This window comes from Pristiophorus japonicus, chromosome 7 (assembly GCF_044704955.1).
Source record: "Pristiophorus japonicus isolate sPriJap1 chromosome 7, sPriJap1.hap1, whole genome shotgun sequence".
NCBI classification, from domain to species: Eukaryota; Metazoa; Chordata; class Chondrichthyes; family Pristiophoridae; genus Pristiophorus; species Pristiophorus japonicus.
The window spans coordinates 10,342,086-10,367,529 of record NC_091983.1 but is presented as its reverse complement, the minus strand read 5'-3'; the positions used below and the strand labels follow the sequence as shown (position 1 = coordinate 10,367,529).

General features: G+C 50.3%; 1 protein-coding gene across 1 annotated transcript in view; it reads right to left on the bottom strand.

Annotated features, from left to right (window-relative positions):
• The window catches only part of kcnq5a (potassium voltage-gated channel, KQT-like subfamily, member 5a), an 882,808-nt gene that overhangs the window by 62,611 nt on the left and 794,753 nt on the right, over positions 1-25,444 (bottom strand). The gene's annotated exons all lie outside the window — the stretch shown is intronic.

Here is a 25,444-nt window from a genome sequence, read left to right as displayed (position 1 = left end):
GGTTAAGTCTCTCGGGTGGTCTGCGCTCCCTCGTGGAACGCCGCAGTTGGGGCTCTGGTTGTTGAGCCTTGGCATGCGTGTCTGTCCCCTTTGGTGACTCCGGCCTGTCCGGGCTGTTCGCAGGGACTGTGCATGCTGCTGAATGTTCTTGTTGCCCGTTCACTGGCGGTGGTGTGGGTAACATCTCATGATCTTCCTCAGGTTCCTCAGTGTCCATGCTGAACCTTTTTTTTAAACTTGGTCCAGATGCTTGCGGCATATCTGCCCATTGTTAAGTTTAACCACGATGACCCTATTCCCCTCTTTGTCCATTACAGTACCTTCAATCCATTTGGGCCCCAAAGCGTGATTGAGAACAAATACGGGGTCACCAATTTCTATACATCTCCCCCTTGAATTTCGGTCATTGTACTCATTTTGGGACTGGCGCTTGCCTTCAACAATGTCGGACAAGACAGGATGAGTGAGGGACAGCCGAGTTTTGAGTGTACGTTTCATAAGGAGCTCCACGGGCGGGACCCCCGTGAGCGAGTGCGGTCGGGACCTATAGGCCAGCAGGAGGCGCGATAGGCGGCATTGAAGGGAGGGACCTTGAATCCTGAGCATGGCTTGTTTTATGATTTGGACCACACGTTCTGCCTGGCCATTGGAGGCCGGCTTGAACGGTGCTGTCCTGACATGGTTGATGCCACTACCCGCCATGAACTCCCGGAATTCATAGCTCGTGAAACATGGGCCATTATCGCTAACAAGGATGTCCGGCAAATCGTTGGTCTCAAAGACCGCACGTAGACTCGCCACAGTGGTGGATGTCGTGCACGAATTCAAAATGATGCACTCGATCCATTTCGAGTACGCATCAACCACGATGAGAAACATTTTCCCCATGAACGGGCCCGCGAAGTCTACGTGAATGCGTGACCATGGCCTGGTGGGCCAGGCCACGGGCTGAGTGGAGCCTCCCTGGGGGCATTTCCCAGTTGAGCACACATCGTGCACCTGCGAACACAGTGTTCCAGGTCTGAGTCAATTCCCGGCCACCAAACGTGTGACCTGGCAATGGCCTTCATCAGCACGATGCCTGGGTGCTCGCTGTGGAGTTCCCTGATGAAAGCTTCCCTGCCCCTCTGGGGCATGACTACCCGGCTGCCACATAGTAAGCAGTCGGCTTGGATGGAGAGCTCATCCATCCGCCTGTGAAACGATCTGACCTCCTCAGGGCATGCTCCGTGTGCGAGTGCCCAATCCCCAGTCAGGACACATTTCTTAATCAAAGATAGGAGGGAATCTCTGTTGGTCCAGATTTTGATCTGGCGGGCTGTGATGGGGGAGCCTGCGCTGTCAAAGGCATTGACAGCCATGACCATCTCAGCGCTTTGCTCCGCTGCCCCCTCGGTGGTGGCCAGTGGAAGCCTGCTGAGCGCGTTAGCGCAATTTTCAGTGCCCAGCCGGTGCCGATGGTGTAGTCATACGCAGCCAGCGTGAGAGCTCATCGCTGTATGCGAGCTGACACATTGGCATTGACAGCCTTGCTGTCTGACAACAGGGATGTTAACGGCTTGTGGTCCGTTTCTAATTCGAACCTCCTGCCAAAAAGGTACTGGTGCATCTTTTTCACCCCATAGACACATGCGAGTGCTTCCTTCTCAACCATCCCATATCCACGTTCTGCTTGGGAGAGCGACCTGGAGGCATAAGCCTCAGCATTGCACTGCTGCAACATGCACCCAACCCCATAGGACGATGCATCACATGTCAGAACCAATTTCTTATAGGGGTTGTACAGGGTCAACAACCTATTTGAACAGAGTAAGTTACGCGCCCGATTGAAAGCCCGTTCTTGACAGTCCCCCCAAAACCAATCGCAACCCTTATGCAGGAGCACATGTAGCAGCTCCAACAATGTGCTCAAGTTTGACAGAAAGTTCCCGAAATAGTTCAAGAGTCCCAGAAATGAATGCAACTCCGATGTGTTGCAGGGACTGGGCGCTCGTCGAATCGCCTCTGTTTTGGATTTGGTAGGCCGAATCGCGTCTGCAGCAACCCTCCTGCCCAGAAACTCGACTTTGGGAGCCAAAAACACACACTTAGGCTTCTTGTGTTGCAGGCCTACCCGGTCCAGTCGGCGTAGCATCTCTTCCAGGTTGTGGAGATGTTCCTCGGTGTCCCGACCCGTGATGAGGATATCGTCCTGGAATACGATTGTTCCAGGAATGGATTGGAGCAGGCTTTCCATGTTTCTTTGAAAGATCGCGGCCACTGATCAAATGCCAAACGGGCACCTGTTATAAACGAACAATCCCTTGTGCGTGGTGATGGTGGTCAGTAGGTTGGATTCGTCGGCCAGTTCCTGGGTCATGTAGGCTGAAGTGAGGTCCAACTTGGTGAACAGCTTGCCGCCTACCAGCGTGGCAACAAGATCCTCCGCTCTCGGAAGTGGGTATTGATCTTGTAGGGACACCCGGTTGATAGTGGCCTTGTAGTCGCCACAGATACTGACCGAGCCATCCGCTTTTAGGACGTGAACAATGGGGCTCGCCCAGTTGCAGAATTCAACGGGCGAGTTGATGTCCTCTCTCAGCAAACGGTCCAATTTGCTTTCAATTTTCTCCCACATCACATATGGCACAGCTCTGGCTTTGTGGTGCACTGGTCTGGTGTCCGGGGTGATGTGTATCACTACTTTAGTGTCTTTGAAAGTCCCCACGCCAGGTTGGAATAGCGAGTCAAATTGCTGTAGGACCTGTGAGCATGAACTTCGCTCCACAGATGACATGGCGTGCACATCCCCCCATTTCCAGTTCATCTCAGCTAACCAGCTCCTCTCCAACAGTGCGGGACCATTGCCCGGGACAATCCAGAGCGGCAGCCGGTTCACTGATCCATTGTGTGTGACAACTAACTAGCCTAGCACTGGAATGATTTCTTTGGTGTACGTCCGTAATTGAGTTTCAATGCGTTCTAGTTTGGGTCTGCTGACTTTGAGTGCCCATATCTTTTCGAATTGTTGAACACTCACGAGTGACTGGCTGGCCCCCGTGTCCAGCTCCATGCGTAATAGGATGCCGTTTATTAGGACCTTCATCATCATGGGTGGCGTTTTGGTATATGAGCTGTGAATGTTTGCCACATGAACCCGCTGAACTTCAGCGTCCATTGATTTGCCCCACGTGTCATCCTGCCTTGCAGACCTCTCTTCTGGTCCATCCGCTTTGTAAATTAGCCTGGTCGCAGGCTTCTTGCACATTCTGGCTAAATGGCCAGTGAGGTTACAATTTCTGCAGGCGAACTGTTGAAACCTCTAAGTCCGAGCAGCATGTCTGCCCCCACACCTCCAGCATGAACTGAGATTCCCATTGTTGTGAACAAAAGAGCTGTTACCAGGCATTCCTCGCTGATTGTCCCTTTGACTACTTTTGAGCACCATGTTAGTGGGTGTCAATGGCCCCATCCCAGAACGCATTGTCCACTGGGATGGCGTAAATGTCCGTTCAGCCTGCCATTGTCTGTGTTGAAAATCTGTTCTGGGGTCTGTTGCCCCCTGGGTTGTGTCGAACTGCCCTTGCCTGCCTGCGGGGCTCTGGGTCGCGTTTATGATATTGACCCCCTGATCCATCGCCACGTTGGAGTCAGGGTTGCGCGCGTATATTATCTTGGTTTCCTCCTCTCCCGCAATAAAAGTCTGAGCCAGCAACGCCGCCGCTTCCAAGGTCAAGTCCTTGGTCTCGATTAACTTTCTGAAAATCCCGGCATGACCGATGCCCTCAATAAAGAAATCCCTTAGCATCTCCCCCCTGCAGGCGTCTGTGAACTTACAGAGGCTGGCCAAGCGCCGGAGGTCTGCAACAAAGTCTGGTATGCTCTGTCCTTCCCGACGTCGGTGGGTATAAAATCTGTGTCGGGCCATGTGTATGCTGCTCGCCAGTTTGAGGTGCTCACTGATTAGCTTGCTGAGCTCTTCAAAGGTTTTGTCCGCCGGCTTCTCGGGTGCGAGCAGGTCTTTCATGAGCGCGTAAGTCTTAGGTCCACAACTGGTTAGTAGATGAGCCCTTCGCTTGTCGGCCACTGCATCTCCCAGCCAGTCCTTCATGACAAAACTCTGATGAAGCCTCTCAATGAAATTGTCCCAGTCCTCACCAACACAGTACCATTCATCCGTGCTGCCGGTGGCCATTCTGGTGGGTCGTTGATTCCCATTTCTCGTCGCCACTGTAAAGTCCTTACACTATACCACAAATCCACACGAGGCACATTCTATGGACAAGGTCACTCTGTGACCTGCACCTTTATTCACAGGACCAAGAAGTGATGACCCTGCGTGGGACCTCCCTTTATATACCTAGATGACGAGGTGAGGAGTGTCTCCCACAAGTTCACCCCCTGTGGTCAATGTGTGCATTTCTCAACTATATACAGTATTGCAGTGTTGTTAAATGAAGGTTACATACATGACAGTACCCCTTCATCATTTTCAACACCTCTATCCAATCACACCTCAGCCTTCTCTGTTCCAACAAAAACAGTCCCAATTCTTCAAGTCTTTCTTTGCATTTCCTCATACTGAACAGCATCCGAGTGAGGCTGTGATGTTCCCTCTCTATTGCCTTAATATCCGTCCCATAGTCTGGAGCCCAATACAGTGCACAGTGCTCCAACTGTGTTCTTACTAAGGTTTGAGTCAAGGCAGGTAGGTGGAGTTAAGATACAGACCAGCCATGATCTTATTGAATGGGGGAACAGGCTTGAGGGGCTGAATGGCCCCTCCTGCTCTGATATTACCATCAAACCCAATATTACATTGGCTTAGCCCCACCATTGGCGATCGCCCCTCCTGAAACCTCTCTGTTTCTCACCTCTCTCCTTCTTTAAGACTATGGGGCCGATTTTCACCAAAGTCTCCGCACGCCCAAGTGCTGCCCAAAATGCCGTCGATGGCCGCCGAGGTACCGGACGGTATTTTGATATTCATGACCGAGGGTCGGCGGGCGGCAAATGGATGGCGTACGCCGCCAATCTGGGCGGCAGCGGGCGGGAGGTCTCATTCTCGGCGGCAGAGGCACTTGCCTCTGGTGAGGATGGAGTCGGGCCTACGGAGGGTCGAACAGCTGGAAAAAAAACTGTTGTGTATCTGTAAAGCATGCACTCCCATGTTCCACCACCAGGGAGCTCATCCCCTGAAGTCCCAAAGGATCCCAGCATCCCTTGGGAGCACAGTATATAATCCAGCCCCTAAGGCCTGTTCCTCACTCTGGAGTGTCTTATTAAAGACTGAGGTCACTGTTACTTTAACCTCCCTGTGTGCAGCCTCATCTGTGTTAGGAACACAATAATTGGCGACGAGAATACGAATCCAATGCAAAGATGCAGCGAACTGTGGGCATCCTGGAGAAGTTCTCGGAGGGTGAGGACTGGGAAGCATATGTCGAACGGCTAGACCAGTACTTTGTAGCCAACGAGCTGGACGGAGAAGGAAGCGCTGCAAAAAGGAGAGCGGTCCACCTCACGGTCTGCGGGGACCGACCTACAGCCTCATGAAGAATCTTCTGGCTCCGGTGAAACCCACAGATAAGTCGTATGAGGAGCTGTGTACACTGGTTCGGGAGCATCTTAACCCGAGGGAGAGCGTGCTGATGGCGAGGTATCGGTTCTACACGTGCCAGCGATCTGAAGGTCAGGAAGTGGCGAGCTACGTCGCCGAGCTAAGGCAACTTGCAGGACATTGTGTATTTGATGGCTACCTGGAGCAAATGCTCAGAGACTTTTTTGTACTGGGCATTGGCCACGAGACCATTCTACAAAATCATTTGACTGTAGAAACACCAACGCTCAGTAAGGCCATTGCAACAGCACAGGCGTTTATGTCCACCAGTGATAACACCAAACAAATCTCTCAGCACACAAGTGCTAGCAATGTTCATAAATTAACTGGAACTGTGTTTGCGAGCAGAAATGTACAGGACAGAAACCACGAGTCTGCAACTGCCAGCAGGCCTCAGGTGACCCAGATGACTCAGAGTCCCCAACAAATGATGAATGCAGGGCAATTCACATATTGTTGGCGTTGTGGAGACTTCTATTCAGCCTATTCATGTCGCTTCAAAGGGTATGTTTGCAAGGGCTGTGGAACAATGGGGCACCTCCAACGAGCTTGCAAACGAGCTGCAAACTCTGCAAAACCTGCTAACCACCACGTGGCAGAGGAAGATCGGTACATGGTGGATCAAAGCAATTTTGAGCCTCAGAGAGGAGGCAGATGCTGAAGTACATGGGGTGCACATATTTTCGACAAAATGTCCACCTATAATGCTAAATGTAACATTGAATGGCTTACCCGTAGCCATGGAACTGGACACTGGCGCTAGCCAATCCATCATGAGTAAAAAGATGTTTGAGAGACTGTGGTGCAACAAGGCACTCAGACCAGCCCTGAGCCCCATCCACAAGAAACTGAGAACGTACACCAAAGAGCTTATCACTGTCCTGGGCAGCGCCATGGTCAAGGTCACCTACGAGGGCACGGTGCATGAACTGCCACTCTGGATTGTCCCGGGCGATGGCCCCACATTGCTTGGAAGGAGATGGCTGGGCAAAATCCGCTAAAACTGGGATGTCATCCGAGCGCTATCACATGTCGATGAGGCCTCATGTACCCAGGTTCTTAACAAATTTCCTTCCCTTTTTGAGCCAGGCATTGGAAACTTTTCCGGGTGAAGGTGCGGATCCACTTGGTCCCAGAGGCACGACCCATTCACCACAAGGCGCAAGCGGTACCTCACATGATGAGGGAGAGAGTGGAAATCGAGCTGGACAGGCTGCAACATGAGGGCATCATCTCCCCAGTGGAATTCAGCGAGTGGGCCAGCCCGATTGTTCCAGTACTCAAAAGTGAATGCACGGTCAGGATTTGTGCCGATTATAAAGTAACTATTCATCGTTTCTCGCTACAGGACCAATACCCGCTACCTAAGACAGATGACCTATTTGCAACACTGACAGGAGGCAAGACATTCACCAAGCTCGACCTGACTTCGACCTACATGATGCAGGAGCTGGAGGAGTCTTCGAAGAGCCTCACCTGCATCAACACGCACAAGAAACTGTTCATCTACAACAGATGCGTGTTTGGAATTCAGTCGGCTGCAGCGATCTTCCAGAGAAACATGGAGAGCCTACTCAAGTCGGTACCACACACGGTGGTCTTTCAGGACGACATATTGGTCACGGGTCGGGACACCGCCGAGCACCTACAAAACCTGGAGGAGGTCCTCCAGTGACTGGATCGCATAGGGCTGCGGCTGAAGAGGTCAAAATGCGTCTTCATGGCAACAGAAGTGGAGTTTTTGGGGAGAAAGATCGCGGTGGACGGCATTCGGCCCACAGACGCCAAGACAGAGGCTATCAGGAACGCACCCAGGCCACAGAATGTCACGGAGCTGCGATCGTTCCTGGGACTCCTCAACTATTTTGGTAACTTCCTACCGGGGTTAAGCACCCTTTTAGAGCCCCTACATGTGTTATTGCACAAAGTTGAGAACTGGGTATAGGGAAAAAACCCAAGTAACTGCTTTTGAGAAAGCCGGAAACATTTTATGCTCCAACAAGCTGCTTGTATTTTATAACCCGCGTAAAAGACTTGTGCTAGCATGTGATGCATCGTCGTACAGAGTCGGGTGTGTATTACAACAAGCTAACGTTGCGGGGAAGTTGCAACCTGTTGCCTATGTTTCCAGGAGCTTGTCTAAGGCCGAGAGGGCCGACAGCATGATTGAGAAAGAGGCATTAGCGTGTGTGTTCGGGGTAAAGAAAATGCATCAGTACCTGTTTGGTCTCAAATTTGAGCTGGAAACCGATCACAAGCCCCTCACATCCCTGTTCGCTGAAAACAAGGGGATAAATACTAATGCTTCAGCCCGCATACAAAGGTGGGCACTCGCGCTATCAGCGTATAACTATACCATCTGCCACAGGCCAGGCACCGAGAACTGTGCGGATGCTCTCAGTCGGCTACCATTGCCCACCACGGGGTGGAAATGGCGCAGCCTGCAAACTTGATGGTGGCGCAGCCCGCAGACTTGTTGATGGTCATGGAAGCGTTTGAAAATGATAAATCACCTGTCACAGCCCGCCAGATTAGGACTTGGACCAGCCAAGATCCTCTGCTGTCCCCAGTGAAAAACTGTGTACTGCATGGGAGCTGGGCCAGCATCCCTGTTGAAATGCAAGAGCCAATCAAGCCGTTCCAGCGGCGAAAGGACGAGCTGTCCATTCAGGCAGACTGCCTGTTGTGGGGTAACCGCGTAGTGCTACCAAAAAAGGGCAGGGAGATGTTCATCTCGGATCTCCACAGCACACACCCGGGTATAGTAATGATGAAAGCGATAGCCAGATCCCACGTGTGGTGGCCCAGTATCGACTCTGACTTAGAGTCCTGTGTACGGCAATGCAGCATGTGTGCTCAGTTGAGCAACGCGCCCAGAGAGCCATCATTAAGTTTGTGGTCATGGCCCTCCAGACCATGGTCGAGGATCCAGGTCGACTATGCGGGCCTGTTTCTCGGTAAAATGTTCCTGGTGGTGGTGGATGCTTTTTCAAAATGGATTGAATGTGAAATAATGTCAGGAAGCACCGCCACCACCACCATTGAAAGCCTGAGGGCTATGTTTGCCACCCACGGCCTGCCTGACATACTGGTCAGTGACAACGGGCCATGTTTCACCAGTGCCGAATGTAAAGAATTCATGACCCACAATGGAATCAAACATGTCACCTCGGCCCCGTTTAAACCAGCCTCCAATGGGCAGGCAGAGCGGGCAGCACAAACCATCAAACAGAGCCTTAAATGAGTCACAGAAGGCTCACTCCAAACCCGCCTGTCCCGAGTACTGCTCAGCTACTGCACGAGACCCCACTCGTTCACAGGGGTGCCCCCGGCTGAGCTACTCATGAAAAGGACACTTAAAACTAGACTCTCGCTGGTTCACCCCAACCTGCATGATCAGGTAGAGAGCAGGCGGCAGCAACAAAATGTAAACGATGGTTGCACCACTGTGTCACGGGAAATTGATCTGAATGACCCTGTGTATGTGCTAAACTATGGACATGGTCCCAAGTGGATCGCGGGCACAGTGATAGCTAAAGAAGGGAGTAGGGTGTTTGTAGTCAAAATAGACAATGGACAAATTTGCAGAAAGCACCTGGACCAAACGAGGCTGTGGTTCACAGACTGCCCTGAACAACCCACAGCAGACACCACCTTTTTCGAGCCCACAACACACACCCAAAGGATCAACGACACCACGCCGAACCAGGAAATCGAACCCATCACGCCCAACAGCCCAGCAAGGCCAGGCTGACCTAGCAGCCCTGCAAGGCCAACAACACGCCAGCCCAGCGAGGGCACAGCCAACACACCAGAACAGACATTTGTACCGAGGCGGTCCACCAGGGAAAGAAAGGCTCCCGACCTCCTCCCCTTGTAAATAGTTTTCACTTTGACTTTGCGTGGCGGAGGGGGGAGTGATGTTGTGTATCTGTAAAGCATGCACTCCCATGTTCTGCCACCAGGGAGCTCATCCCCTGAAATCCCAAGGGATCCCAGCATCCCTTGGGAGCACTATATATAAGCCCGCCCCTAATACCTGTTCCTCACTCTGGAGTCTCTTATTAAAGACTGAGGTCACTGTTATTTTAACCTCCCTGTGTGCAGCCTCATCTGTGTTAGGAACACAATTAAAAACCAACAGTAAAAAATAAAAAAAGTTTCCGAAGACCTTCAGGGGACCCCCATCCAGGTAAGTCACTGTTGAAAAAAAAAATCAAAATGTTCACTTTTTCTCAGGATCTTCACACTTACCGTTGGGGCCAGATCAGCCTCCAGCCAGCGGTCCAGCCCCGTTCTGCTGCCGAGTCCCGCCCACAGGAATCTGGGAGCTCGGCGGGCAGGAGGTCAGTTACGCCACTCGGCTGTCCGCTGACATCAGCAGGCGGCTCCCGGGAGCTCTCCCCTCCCACCCTTTCAGGGCCATGTCGAAAGTGGTACTGAGCGAAACCGTCAGCAAGAATGTCGGTGGCAGCGGGCAGTGAGTGACGAATTTCAGCCCCTGTCTCTTTATAACAAACTTTATATCACCCCTCCTAATATCTCCTTGCATTTTTTGGTTGTTGACTGTGGCTCTGTGAAGCTCTTTGGGATGTTTCTGTGGTTTGTTCAGTGCTTTCCCCTTTATCCCGTGTGTGAGGCTGGACGGTCAGTATGGGTAGGCTGTGCGGCCACAGAGGCTTCACAACCAAGTCTGAACTGCAGCTTCACCCAACCTGTCGCCACGACACTTGTTAGCAGGAGTCACAGGGGCTAGTGATCAGGAGGGGTGCCTGACTGACTGACTGACTGCCTTCCCCATCCTTACACTCACCATTCGAGAGGGGAGAGCAGCCAATTCAGAGCACACCGCCCCAGGCAGGATATCATTCTGACCCCCGGCAAAATAATCCTTTCCAATTCCCTGGAGTGTTTCAGCACTTAACAATGGATTTCATCGGCCGGCAGTTTGAACAGTTCTCGTTTCCAATGTTTGATGAAAAGCTCCCAGCAGTTACAATCAGGAGATGAACTGGAGTTAATTAATTCCCCGAGGCAGTGATTAATTTAGTGCGTAACTTGAACTGATCTTTAGATTTGTCACATTGCGTGGCAGAGTTTTTGAAGTTTTATCAGCAACCGAGAAGAGAAACACCTGCTCAATAACTTTAGGTTGAAGATGATTTATTAGTGAGACTGTTCAATCGCAGATTTCAGGGCGGCAGGGAAGAGGAGGAAAAATTCAGTATGGAAGGTGTTTCGACCCACTAACCACTGTATTGAGCATAGTGGTAAACTCTCAGGTTTCATTAACTATTGGTGTCACCGCTCCTGCCCTGCAAGGGAAGTCAACCCAACACTGATACCAACATCATCACCAGAGGCAGTCCCTCGAAATCGAGGAAGACTTGCTTCCACTCCAAAAGTGAGTTCTCAGGTGGCTGTACAGTCCAATACGGGAATTACAGTCTCTGTCACAGGTGTGACAGACAGAGGTTGAAGGAAAGGATGGGTGGGGAGTCTGGTTTGCCGCACGCTCCTTCCACTGCCTGCGCTAGATTTCTGCATGCTCTCGGCGACGAGACTCGAGGTTCTCAGCGCCCTCCCAGATGCACTTCCTCCACTTAGGGCGGTCTTTGGCCAGGGACTCCCAGGTGTCGGTGGGGATGTTGTACTTTATCAGGGAGGCTTTGAGGGTGTCCTTGAACCGTTTCTTCTGCCCACCTTGGGCTCGCTTGCCATGTAGGAGTTCTGATGGAGTGCTTGCTTTGGGAGTCTTGTGTCAGGCATGCGGACAATGTGGAGCTGGTCGAGTGTGGTCAGTGCTTCGATGCTGGGGATGTTGGCCTGGTCAAGGACACTAACTTTGGTGCGTCTGTCCTCCCAAGAGATTTGCAGGAATTGGCATAGACCTGTTGGGCCAAATGGCCTGTTTCTGTGCTGTAAACACTTTGTACGGACCCTCTCACTCACTGATGGGTGGGATTCTGCAATGGCTCTTTAAAGTGTTGGTTCTCCTGCCATGGTCTGGGATTGGGGGGGGACAGACTGGGAGCTGGGCGTGGGGACAGACTGGGAGCTGGTGTTGAGGGGGTGGGGGCAGACAGACTGGGAGCTGGGCGTGAGGACAGACTGGGAGCTGGGGTTGGGGAGGGGGTGGAGACAGACTGGGAGTTAGGGGTGGGGGTGGACAGACTGGGAGTTAAGGGTGGGGGTGGACAGACTGGGAGCCGGGGGTGGGGGGGGGGGAAAACACGCTGGGGGTGCGGGTGGAGGCAGGGACTGGGAGCTGGGGTTGGGAGGGGAGGGGACTCAGACTGGGAGCTGGGGTTGGGGGGGGAGGGGACACAGACTGGGAGCTGGGGTTGGGGGGGAGGGGACACAGACTGGGAGCTGGGGTTGGGGGCGAGGGGACACAGACTGGGAGCTGGGGTTGGGGGGGAGGGGACACAGACTGGGAGCTGGGGTTGGGGGGGGAGGGGACACAGACTGGGAGCTGGGGTTGGGGGGGAGGGGACACAGACTGGGAGCTGGGGTTGGGGGGGAGGGGACACAGACTGGGAGCTGGGGTTGGGGGGGGGAGGGGACACAGACTTGGAGCTGGGGTTGGGGGTGGAGGCGGGGGGTAGACAGACTGGGAGCTGGGGTTGGGGAGGGAGGGGACACAGACTGGGAGCTGGGTGGAAAGGCACTAGGACATTTACTCGGTGACACAGAATGAGTAGAATGACTACACAGGGAGGCGGTGTGTGGGAACGTTTTCAGGAGATTGTGCAGGTTTTGGAGGGCGTGGGTTACGGATTGGTCAGATGGATTGCAGAGTCGGTTCCACTCCCGCAATACCCAGCTCCCGGAGCCTGGTCAGTTTACCTCACTCGCCCTGGTTCCTCAATATTTAATGAGCCGGTTCCAGTTCCTCTACACCAGGTGGTGAGCCGAAGGGATGGTGGATGCACACGAGGCGGGAGCCCAGTAAATGCAGTGTTTGGGGCGGGGTTGGTAGTTTGTATGACTAAAGGAGGTTATAGCGAAAGGGAGGGACGAGGCCATGGATGGATTTAAGCACGAAGGTGAGAACTTAAGATTGGAGGCATTGGGGAATTCTATTATTTGAAGGAGCTGCTCCTCAAATTCTGGTTGCACTTCAGTCCCACACTCCTGATCTTTGGGCACCCTGTGCGGAGGGCAGCGAGTAGGTCGGAAGGCCTCCTCGTAGGACTGCTCCTGGGAAATAGCCAAGAGGGCCATCAGCCGATCCAGGCAGTGGGTGATCGAGGGGGCTGTTCAGCCCGACTGCCTGCCTCTCTTCCGTGGTTACATCCGAGCCAGGGTGTCCCTGGAGATGAAGCACACGGTGTCCACCGGTACACTCGCGGCCTTCCGCGAGAGGTGGGCGTCGGAGGGACTGGTGTGCATCATCACCCCCGACAACCAAATTTTAATTTGATTTAGGGTTTCGTTAAAGTTCAAAATGTTAATTTGTGGGTTCTAGTGCCCTTGCTAAAAAGGGGCATTTGATTTACATGTCAACTAAAATAGTTGGAGGCATTGGGAAACTAGGAGCCAATGTTGGTCTGCGATGGGTGAACCAGACTTGGTGTCCGTTAGGATACCGGTAGGAGAGTTTTGGATGAGTTCAAGTTTATGTAGGGTTGTTGGATCATCTTAGGGTGAAATATGAGGCTGAGGTTGCGAACAATCTGGTTGAACCTCAAACAATGGGCAGGGAGAGGGATGGAGTCGATAGCTAGGGAACCAAATTAGTTTGGGGGGTGGGGATGGGGCGGGCAGCGGTTGAAAATAATGGCTTCGTTTTTTTCTAATGTTTAACAGGAGGAAATTGGAGGAAAGATTGAATGTTGGACAAGCTGGCTGCCAACAGAGACAGTGGAGGGGTCGGGAGGGGTGGTGGTGAGGTAGAACTGGGTGTCGTCAGCGTACGTGAGGATTTGAGTACAAGAGCAAGGATGTCTTACTACAGTGATACAGGGCCTTGGTGAGACCGCACCTGGAGTACTGTGTGCAGTTTTGGTCTCCTTACCTGAGGAAGGATATACTTGCCATAGAGGGAGTGCAGCGAAGGTTCACCAGACTGATTCCTGGGGTGGCAGGACTGTCGTATGAGGAGAGATTGGGTCGACTAGGCCCGCATTTACTAGAGTTTAGAAGAATGAGAGGTGATATAAAATTCTGACTGGGTGGATAGACTGGATGCGGGGAGGATGTTTCCCCGGGCTGGGAAGTCGAGAACAAGGGGTCACAGTCTCAGGATACGGGGTAGGAAATTTAGGACCGAGATGAGGAGAAATGTTTTCACTCAGAGAGCGGTGAACCTGTGGAATTCTCTACCACAGAAGGCTGTGGAGGCCAAGTCACTTAATATATTTAAGAGGGAGATAGATAGTTTCTAGAAACAAAAGGCATCAAGGGGTATGGGGAAAAAGCGGGAATATGGTGTTGAGATAAAGGATCAGCCATGATCATAATGAATGGCGGTGCAGGCTCGAATGGCCTACTACTGCTTCTATTTTCTATGTTTCTATGTGGAACCTGATGCTGTATTTTCAGATGATGATTTTGAGAGACAACTGAGCTTCTGACTCCATATCCACTCCATCTCAAAGACTGCCACCTTCCACCTCTCTTGTTACTGCTAGACTTGACTAATCCAACACACTCTTGGCTGGCCTCCCTCCATAAACTTGATCATCCAAAACTCGGCTGCCCGTGTCCTAACCTGCAGCAAGTCCCACTCACCCATCACCCCTGTGCTCGCTGACCGACTTTGGCTCCCAGTCCTGCAACAGCTCCATTTTGAAATTCTCATCTTTCTTTTCAAATCCCTCCATGGCCTCCCCCTTCCCTATCTCTGTAATCTTCTCCAGCCCCACAACTCTCCGTGACATCTGCACACCTTCAATTCTGCCCTCTTGCACATCCCCTATTATAATCGCTCCACCATTGGCGGCCGTGCCTTCAGCAGCCTAGACCATAAACTCTGGAATTCCCTCCCTAAACCACTCCACCTCTGATGCTCCTTAAAACCTACCTCTTTAACTAAGCTATTGGTCATCTGCCCTAATATCTTACGTGGCTCGGTGGCAAATTTTGTTTGGCAACACTACGTCAAAGACCCTATATCAATGAAAGTTGTTGTTATTGTCGATAACAAATAGGAGGGGGCCAAGGATCGATTCTTGGGGGGCATGGTGTGGGAGCCTTTTCCAGGAGATAATCTGGCTACAAATGGCTAGATAAGAGTGGAACCAGGCGAGGGCAGACCTGCCCAGGTGGGCAATGGTGTAGAGGCATTGGAGCAGGATGGTGTGGTCAACTGAGTCAAGGGTTGTGAAGGATGAGGAGGGATAGTTTACCATGGTCACTGTCATAGTGATCAGGAAGGCCAATGGAATCTTGGCCTATTTTGCAAAGGGGATGGAGTATAAAAGCAGGGAAGTCTTGCTACAGTTATACAGGGTATTGGTGAGGCCACATCTGGAATACTGCGTGCAGTTTTGGTTTCCTTATTTACGAAAGGATATACTTGCTTTGGAGGCAGTTCAGAGAAGGTTCACTAGGTTGGTACTGGGGATGAGGTGGTTGACTTATGAGGGAAGGTTGAGTAGGTTGAGACTCTATTCATTGGAGTTTAGAAGAATGAGACGTGATCTTATCGAAACTGTATAAGATTATGAGGGGGCTTGATGAGGTGGATGCAGAGAGGATGTTTCCACTGATGGGGGAGACTAGAACTAGAGGGCATGATCTTAGAATAAGGGCCGCCCATTTAAAACAGAGATGAAGAGAAATTTCTTCTCTCAGAGGTTGTAAATCTATGGAATTCTCTGCCTCAGAGAGCTTTGGAAGCCGGGACATTGAATAAATTTAAGACAGAGATAGACAGTTTCTTAAATGATAAGGGGATAAGGGGTTATAGGGAGCGGGCAGGAAAGTGGAGCTGAGTCCATGATCAGATCAGCCATGATCTTATTAAATGACGGAGCAGGCTCGAGGGGCAGTATGGCTTACTCCTGCTCCTATTTATTATGTCCTTATGTTAGGCCCTGGAGTTTACGCTAGTTTTCAAGCGCAATTTGCCCGGAATCGGCCAAACAACACAAAAGTTTGAGGAATTTTAAGCGTAAATGGCGCCCAGCGTAAAGCGAGGAATCCACGATCTTTTGCGTTGGTTTAAATCATGTCGCACGAGAAGCTCACAAAGCTGGCCACGCCCCCACATCGAATTAATCACCGTCAGTAATCGCGCCCATATGCGGGGCTTAGAGGAGGCTCTAAACATTAAGGGCTGGAGATTGTCTTTCTTTGCACCTCCCGTCAGCACCTCCAGGGGGCGATAACAGGAAGCTGCCGGCTGTGCGACCGGGCGTGGCGGGATTACCCACGCCCGCGAAATTGCCGTGGAGGTTTGCGGTGACGGTAAACCCCAAGCGCCACAATCTCCTGCGCCCCGGAGATTGTGGCATTCATCCGGCTGCACATTGTCCCGGACCCGAACTTTGGTTCCACCCCCTGCAGCATCGCCGGGCATCAACACCGACAGCTGCAGGAGGCCTTGTTAGGGAGGCCGGGCACTTGGGGAGCGGTAATTAAAGGTAAGGCCGCTTGTGTCATTAAAATATTTGTTTGGAACCATTACGCTATTTTTTCACGATTTCCTTCGGCCGCGATTGATGAGCCTTGCACTCTGTCGGAGCTTGGGGCTGATTTTTGCCAAGCACGGTTACTCTCAGTGAGCGAGCAGGGGATTAGATTTATTGCAGGGCAATGGACTTCCCTTTAAGGGAGGGACAGAGCCTCGGGTCTCAGCAGTCTGCCCTCGGCATTGTGCAGCGTTACACCGCGACCACCCCCTTGCCTGGTTTAGCGCTCCAAGGGACACTTGATTTAGCATTCCGCTTCCTTCCTGGAGCGCTAAACCGGAGGTTTGCGTCGGCGTCCCTCGCGTAGCACCCGGTAGTACTCTTGCGCTCCTGGTGAGGTTATCGCCCCACATAAGTTCTCCCCCTCAAGCCTTAGTGTGGGAATAAGGACACTAATATGTTTTAAAAGCTTTTACATTTTTTTTAAATTTACAAAATCTGACTACTGTTCCCCAATGCAAATACCAAATTAAAATATTTGTTTGGAACCATTTAAAGTCATTTTCAGTGATTCAAAATTGTGATACTCACAGGCGCTAAACTAGACACTCTGATTTTTTTTCTGTCATAAACCCAGTTCAATCTGCACCAAGTTACTGCTCTCAAATATATCCAGGAATATTTTTTAATGCAAACTCTTCTTTTCGAAGAAAATCATGTTTTTAAATGCTGCCCGAATACAATGTTCGTTTTTAAATTTGTTTCTGGGCTTTGCTGGCAAGGCCAGCATTTATTTCCCATCCCATTTCACAGGGCAGTTAAGTATCAACCTCATTGCTGTGGGTCTGGAGTCACATATAGGCCAGACCGGGAAAGGGTGGCACATTTCCTTCCCTGAAGGACATTAGTGAACCAAATGGGTTTTTATTTATTCCAGATTTTTATTTAATTAACTGAATTTCAATTCCACAGCCGCCATGGTGAGATTTGAACTGTGTCTCTGGATCATTAGTCGGGTAACAGAACCACGACTCTGCTGTAACCCTACATGACAGGTTTTGTGTTCGGCGATATGCAAATGTCTTTTTGCAAAATTTTGCCAAAAAGCACTTCTCAAAACTAGTTCAATTTGCAGCCACAGCGGAAACTCCAGGCCAGGATGTGATTTCGGCTTTGATAGGGCCGTCTCAGTGCCGTGACAGGGAGTGTCTCGGTCCCTTGGCCGGGGGTGTCTCGGTCCCTTGGCCGTGCTGTATGTGTTCAGTGTGGCAGCTCAGTGTGAGAAGTGCATTGCAGAGAGAGAGCCCAGTTAATATTTCATATGCAGCATGTCATAAAAATGTGCTTACTCCAAATTTTGCAGCGAAGTTGATGTGTGCTGTGTACTGCGTCTAACTCGAGCACACCACGGTGTGCTGAGCCCCTGGGAGAGAGAGGCTGCAGCACGTTTTAAATCACTGCCAATTTGAGAGAGGTCTCACTATGGATGGGCGGCTGCAAACACCCTGTGTGTCTTTGTACAATAAATAATTATCATTGTTTTCCCCGCATCCTGGATACATGCCAGCCACCCCTGTGTGTGTTTTATGATACATTGTCGTGATGTGGCAAGGCCGGCATTTATTGCCCATCCCTTTCACGTCCTCTCATTTCACTTGAAAATAGAAAGCTGAGGGGTGACCTAATAGAGGTCTTAAAATGGTGAAAGGTGGATACAGAGAGAATGGGGTCGAAATTCACCGCGCCCGCAGGGACAGCTACCGTGGAGTTTGGGCGGGCGACCGATAAAATCGATGGGCCACCGTGGTCGGGTACTTTTCCCTCCCCGTGCTGGGGGGAGATTTGAGCGGTGTGCACTTCCACCGGAAACGGCGCGGTGAAGCCACTGTAAAGGAGACATTCCAGCGGAGAGCTCTGCAGCGTGCCGGCCGCTGGAAAGCGGCAAGGACCGGGATTTACAGTTGCAAAAAGGTAAGCCTTTTCCCAGCGGTGCCCCCGCGAGGTATTCAAGTCGGTGCTCGAAAGGCACACCGCTGGAGTGCTGCCGCGATCGGGGCCCTTTGGTAGGGAAATAGTTTTATTAATTATTAGTGTTTTTATTTAAGATTACAGCATCCACTGTATTTATCTTTTAATAGTTTTATTAATTGTTTTGACTCCATTCAACCTGCTGAGTGCTGCTCAGGGGTTTTCACAGACTTTTGTACAACTTTCAGGTCTGACTCTTTAGTGGAGGCCTGTGGGCTGCAGAGACCTGCTTGGCGGGGTTCACCCTGAGGATGGGAGGAGTGTTGGAAGGATGACGCCTGGTTCACCTGCTCAGAAACAGGGCGACAAGCAGGAGAAGGTGTCGCTGTTAACACCATGCAGAGAGGCAGCGGGCAAGGGAGGCAGCAGCCATGATTCATTCGTTTTGCGCTAGACCAATGTGCCTGCTGTCTTCACCGGCCCGAATCAGGATTGCGTTTGGCTGCTTGGGGACAAAGGATATCCCCTGTCCACTTGGCTGCTCACTCCACTGCGGAACCCCAGGACAGCGCCAGAGCATGCATACAATGACGCTCATTATGGCCACAATGAGCATCATCGAACAGTGCATAGGCATCCTTAAGCTGTGGTTCTGGTGCCTGGAACGCTCTGGTAGCACCTTGCAGTACTCTCCTCAACGGGTCTCCATCATCGTCGTGGTCTGCTGCATGCTGCACAACCTGGCCATCATGAGGGGACAGCCGCTGGAGGCCAAGCCAGCAGTAACGGAGGAAGAGGAAGAGGAAGAGGAAGAGGAAGAGGAAGAGGAAGAGGAAGAGGAAGTCGTCGTCGTCGTCGTCCCAGAGCTAGGAGGCGTCGACCCATTGCCACCCTGGAAGGGCCGGGTGCAGACTGGCCAGCACCCTCCTGGGAGGGTGCATCCTCACATATATGGAGGTGCCTGACACCTCCCCTGCAATCTCCCTCCATACATTATGTACTGGCGGTCTGCCAGGTCTCCCCACATCAGGAAACAGTATTCTTCTTCTGTCCTCCACACCGTCCATCAGTGTCTCCAGCTCCATATCAGTGAACCTGTTGGCTCTCCTTGCACCTCTTACACCAGCCATCCTTCCAACCTCTTTCCCCCCTCAGGGCCTTGCTGCAAACCCTGGCCCCTTTAAAAAGGCCAGCGAGCAGCTGGCTTATTAAAAACCCTTACCTGCATGCTGAATTTCTCAGTGGTGACAACGCTCAAATTAAGACAGCCACACTGCTGAAAAATCCACTTTGGAAAGGTTCATTAGTGCTGAAACTTTTGGTGCTGAATATGGGGTGGCTGAGCCACGAACAAATTTCGGCGCGAATGGCCACAAAAAGGTAGGGGGAGCACCAGCTTTCCAGCGGTACTGAATTTCGGGCCCTATGTTTCCTCTTGTGGGGAAGCAGATAGCGAGAGGCCATCAAAATAAGATAGTCACCAACAAATCGAATAGGGAATTCAGTAGAAACTTCTTTCCCCAGAGAGCGATGAGAATGTGGCACCCGCTACCACAGGGAGTGGTTGAAGCGAATAGTATTGATGCATTTAAGGGAGGCTAGATAAGCATATGAGGGAGAAGGGACTAGAGGGTGATGCTGATAGATTTAGATGAGGAAAGACGGGAGGAGGCTCGAGTGGAGCATAAACATCAGCATGGACTGGTTGGGCCGAATGGCCTGTTTCGGTGTCGTATATACTATGTAATCCTATGGTCAATCCTGATTTTGGAGATACTGTCTGCATATCTGAGCTGGTGGATAAGATTCACCTTGGGCTGTCTCCCACCACCAAGTCTATTCTTAGTTGTGGGTAAATGCTGAATCTCGATTTTACCTGGGGAATGGTGGGGGAGTGGGGGGGGTGGTAAGATGTGGGGCAAAATATCAGCATGGGGCCAGGATGGTGGGTAGGAGTCTCGCCCTCACTCGCTGACCTGAGGCTGGGCCCTTCGTGTTAGCCGTGACTCAGTGGGTAGCACTCTCGCCTCTGAGTTGTGGGTTCAAGTCCCACTCCAGGGACCTGAGCACATAAATCTAGGCTGACACTCCAGTGCAGTGCTGAGGGAGAGCTGCACTGTCGGAGGTGCTGCCTTTCGGATGAGACGTTAAACCGAGGCCCCGTTTGCCCCCTCAGGTGGACGTAAAAGATCCCATGGCTCTATTTCGAAGAAGATCAGGGGAGTTACCTCCGGTGTCCTGACCAATACTTATCCCTCAATCAACATCACAAACAGTTTATCTGGTCATTATCACATTGCTGTTTGTGGGAGCTTGCTGTGCGCAAATTGGCTGCCTTGTTTCCCACATTACAACAGTGACTGCACTCCCAAAGTACTTGATTGGCTGTAAAGCGTTTTGGACCGTCCTGAGGTTGTGAGAGGCGCTATAGAAATGCAAGTCTATCTATCTTGTAACTCCCGGGGCTCATTGCCCGAGCCCAGGCCTGACTCCCAGCCAAAATGGGCCGGAATGACGGAGTCAGCAGGTTCAGTGAGGCAGGAGGCTGCTTCAGGGGTGGACCGCTGGTTAACTGATGGGAAGTGGAGGGTTAGGATTGGTGAAGGAATGAGTTCAGCATCTAATATCCGTGTGGGGGCACAACCGAACTCCCACGTTCCAAATCAACATTGAAACTTGATCCCGCCGTCTCCCCATTCTCAGCTTCACTCGCTAAATAACAATTTTAGACATAATTAATCGAGGGCGATGAGACAATATTAAACTTGAGGAGGATATCCCACAAGTGATGGACATCTCACTCAGAGATCCATCGGATGTTTCTCTCTCATTTGTATTAACAGTTTCAAGTTAATATTACTGGACAGTCAGTCATCATAGGCGGTCCCTCGAAGCGAGGATGACTTGCTTCCACGCCAAAAAAGGATGAGTTCACAGGTGTTTCAATGAAGGATCTAGTATTCCAGGTCCTGAAGGGTGGAAGATGCCTGTGCGTGGATTTTTTTAACGTGTGGTGGCCGTTGCACACCATACACCACACGGGTTTGACAGAGCTAGGTCTTGGTCCAGTGGCAAGGATTACCCAAGATGACTGGAGACCAGCTCTGCTGCACAGACCTAGCTCGCACACATATCGCAGTGTGGGCTGGGCCCGTGCTGCCCCTGGCCCCGAACTCATGCCTGTCCTGGGCCCCGATCACATCCCTCCACAGTCTCTCGCCGCTCCTTTGCCCTGACCTTGCCGCTCCTGCTGTATCCGCCCACGCTCCAATCAGCGATCTGGACCTTGATGACGTCACTCTTCACAGCCGTCGCCCTCCTGCACCAGCTCGCGTTGCTCCCTGAAGTAGTCTGCCTCCACACTCGAAAGCTGAATGACAATCTGTACAAGTGGAGTGACTGATGGCATCGTGTGAGTGAAACAGTACAGATCGCAAAAGGTGCAGCAATTGCCTGTCTCTGTGCTGTAAATACTACGCAATGGTTCCTGAGGCACTTACCTCGGACACTGTCAGACCCCATCTCACATTACGCAATGAGAATCTCTCTCTCTCTCGCTCGCCGCACACACTTCAACACTGTGATGGATTGCGTTGAATTCTGCGAAACCACTTTCACCGATTCGCATTTTTGTCCGAATATAATATTTCACAAATGCAAGAAAGCCAACTTTCTATTATAATAATGTGGCGTTAACAATGTATTTCATTAAACATTTATTTGATGTTTCTGCACACAACGTTTCACTGCAATATTTTAAAAACATATTTACCGTTGTATTAATGCAGCATCTGGACGAATGTGTTGGACTGTAGACAGAGCCTAGTGCTGGGAGCATGTGATGGATTGGTTAATGATCACAATATACCCTCATGAGTAACGGAAGTTAACAGATGGATTTACTATTTCCCAAAACACATTTATGCTCAAAGGCAGCTAAGAACCACCTCATTGGCCATCCACTGGGGCTTATACAGTCCTGGAATTCAACCTACCCACAAACGACACTAAACTAACTCAACACCTGCCAATTTGCAGCAAGCCAGTCAGTGTCTGAAAGAGGAGCAGAGGTGATCATCGGAGGTGTGAGTCATCCATTAACTTGACAGGTGTCTGATACACGGTCAAACCTGCAACATGTTCCACCTGACGTACCCTTACTCTTTCAGACCCCAAGTGTAGAAGTTTAAGAATCCCTCCATGGCCTCACCCCTCCCCATCTCTGTAATCACCTCCAGCCCCACAACCCCTCGAGATGTCTGCGCTCCTCCAATTCTGCCCTCTTGAGCATCCCTGATTATAATCACTCAGCCATTGGTGGCCGTGCCTTCTGTTGGCTAGGCCCCAAGCTCTGGAATTCCCTGCCTAAACCTCACCGCCTCACTTTCCTCCTTTTAAGACGCTCCTTAAAACATACCTCTGTGACCAGGCTTTTGGTCATCGGCTCTAATTTCTCTGTATGTGGCTCGGTGTCAAATTCTTTGTCTTATAATACTCCTGTGAAGTGCTTTGCGACGTTTTATCCCGTTAAAGGCACTATACAAATACAACTTGTTATTGTTGAATAGTTTGTTCTTGAATGTGTGTGTGAAGATGAGGAGAAGATCAAATGGAGCTGTCTTTAGCTGAAAGGCAGAGTGGGTGGAAGGGTCCACGTGCTGAAGCTTGGGACACCTTGGCCAATATCGTCAGTCAGGTGTAGGTAGTAAAGGAGATAATAAAATCTTAAAATTCCATCCTCTGCTCAGAGACACAAAGAAATGGCAGGAGTTGGATCTGAATGTGCCACTGGAAATGTGAGATCGAGGAGAGTAAGGAAAGGAAATGGCTAGATGCTGTGAACCTGACTAGTGGCTGAGAGATGCGAGGATAAAGGAAGCAGTGGTTCGGAGGTGACAGGGTTACAATCTTAAAATGATCGAGCACTGGAGGCCATTGGGCCCATCGTGCCTGTGTGGCTCTTTGGGAGAGCTGTCCAATTAGTCACACCCCCTTGCTCTTTCCCCATAGATCTGTAAAATTTCTCTTCCAAGTATTTATCCAATTCTGTGTCGAATGTTACTATTAATTCTGCTTACATCACCCTTTCAGGCAGTGCATTCCAGATCACAACAACGCTCTAAAAAATGTTTCCTCATGTCCCCTCTTTTGCCAATCACCTTAAATCTGAGTCCTCTGGTTACCATAGGAACAGAAGTAGGCCATTCAGCCCCTCGAGCCTGTTCCGCCATTCAATGAAATCATGGCTGATCTGCGACCCAACTCCATATACCCTTAATATCTTTGGTTAACAAAAAGCTATCAAGTTCCGTTTAAAAATTAGCAACCGATCTAGCATTAATTGCCTTTTGTGGAAGAGAGTCCCTTGTATGTAGAAGTGTTTCCTAATCTCACTCCTGAAAGGTCTGGCTCTAATTTTTAGATTATACCCCTTCTGCCACTGGAAATCGATTCTCTTTATTTACTCTATCAAAGCCATTCATGATTTTGAACACGTCTATCAAATCTCCTCTTGACCTTTTCTGTTCTAAGGAGAACAACCCCAGCTTCTCCAGTCTATCCACATAACTGAAGTTCCTCAGTCCTGGTACCATTCTTGTAAATCATCCTCTACACCCTGTCTAAGACCATGACATCCTTTCTAAAGTGTGGTGGCCCAAATTGAGCACAATTTTCCAGCTGAGACCTAACCACTGATTTATAGAGGTTTGGCTTAACTTCCTTGTATTTATACCCTATGCCTTTATTTATAAAGCCCAGGATCCCGTATGATTTTTTAACCAGCCTTATCATCAACTTTTCCTGTCCTTTAAAGACGTGTGTATGTGAACCCCCAGGTCATTGTTCTGGCACCCCCTTTAAAATTGCAACATTCAGTTTATATTGCCTCTTCCCATTCTTCCAACCAAAATGTATCACTTTACAATTCTCTGCATTAAATTTCATCTGCCATGTGTCTGCCCAATTCATCAGTCTGTCTCGGTCCTCCTCATGTCTGTTACTGTCCACCTCATTGTTTATTGCATTTCCGAGTTTTGTATCAACTGCAGACTTTGAAATTATGCCCTGTACAGCCAAGTCCACGTCATTAATATATACCAAAAAGAGCAGTGATCCTAATACCGACTCTGGGGACACCATTGTATACCTCCCTCCAGTCTGAAAAACAACCGTTCGCCACACTCTCTGCTTTCTGTCCCTCAGCCAGTTATGTATCCATGCTGCCACTGTCCCTTTAATCCCATGGGTTTTAATTTTTCTAGCAAGCCTATTATGTGGTACTTTGTCAAATGCCTTTTAAAGTCCATATACACAATGTCAACCGCACTACTTTCATTAACCCTCTCCATTACTTCATCAGAGAACTCAATCAAGCTAGTCAAACACAATTTGCCTTTAACAATTCTGTGCTAACTTTCAGTTATTAGCCCATGCATTTCCAAGTGGCAATTAATTTTGACCCAGATTATTATCTCTAAAGCTTTCTCCACCACCGACATTAGGCTGACTGGTCTGTAGTTGCTGGATTTAACAGGGGTGTAACATTTGCAATCCTCCAGTCATGTAGCACCACCCCCATATCTAAGGAGGATTGGAAGATTGTGGCCAGAGCCTCTGAAATGTTCACACTTTCTTCCCTCAGTAACCTAGGGTGCATCCCATCCAGACCGGGTGACTTTTCTACTTTGAATACTGCCAACCTCTTTATCTATTTTATCCTATCCAATGTCGGCTACTGCTTCCTCCTTTACTGCTACTTTGGCTGCATCCCCTCTAATGAAGACAGGTGCAAAATACTCATTTACTACCTCAGCCAAGCCCTCTGCCTCCACAAGATGATCTTTTTGGTCCCGAATCGGCCCCAGCCTTCCCTTGACTGCTCATTACTATTTACTATTTTGAGTTCTCATTTATGTTAGCCGCTAATCTATTCTCATACTCTCTCTTTGCCCCTTTTTTAGATCTCCTCTGTACTTACTATATTCAGCTTGGTTCACTGCTGTATTATGAACCTTACAATTATCATAGGCCTCCTTTTTCTGTTTCATTTTAACCTCTATCCCTTTAGTCATCCAGGCAGCTCTAGCTCTGGATACCCTTCCTTTCCCCCTCATGGGAAATGTGTTAACTCTGTACCCCCAACCATCACCTCTTTGAAGGCCTCTGATTTTTCATTTATTATTTTGCCTGCCAATCTTTGATTCCAATCCACCTGGGCCAGATCCCTTTACAACTCACTGAAGTTAGCTCTCCTCCAGTTAAGTATATTTTACACTTTATTTTCCCTTGTCTTTTT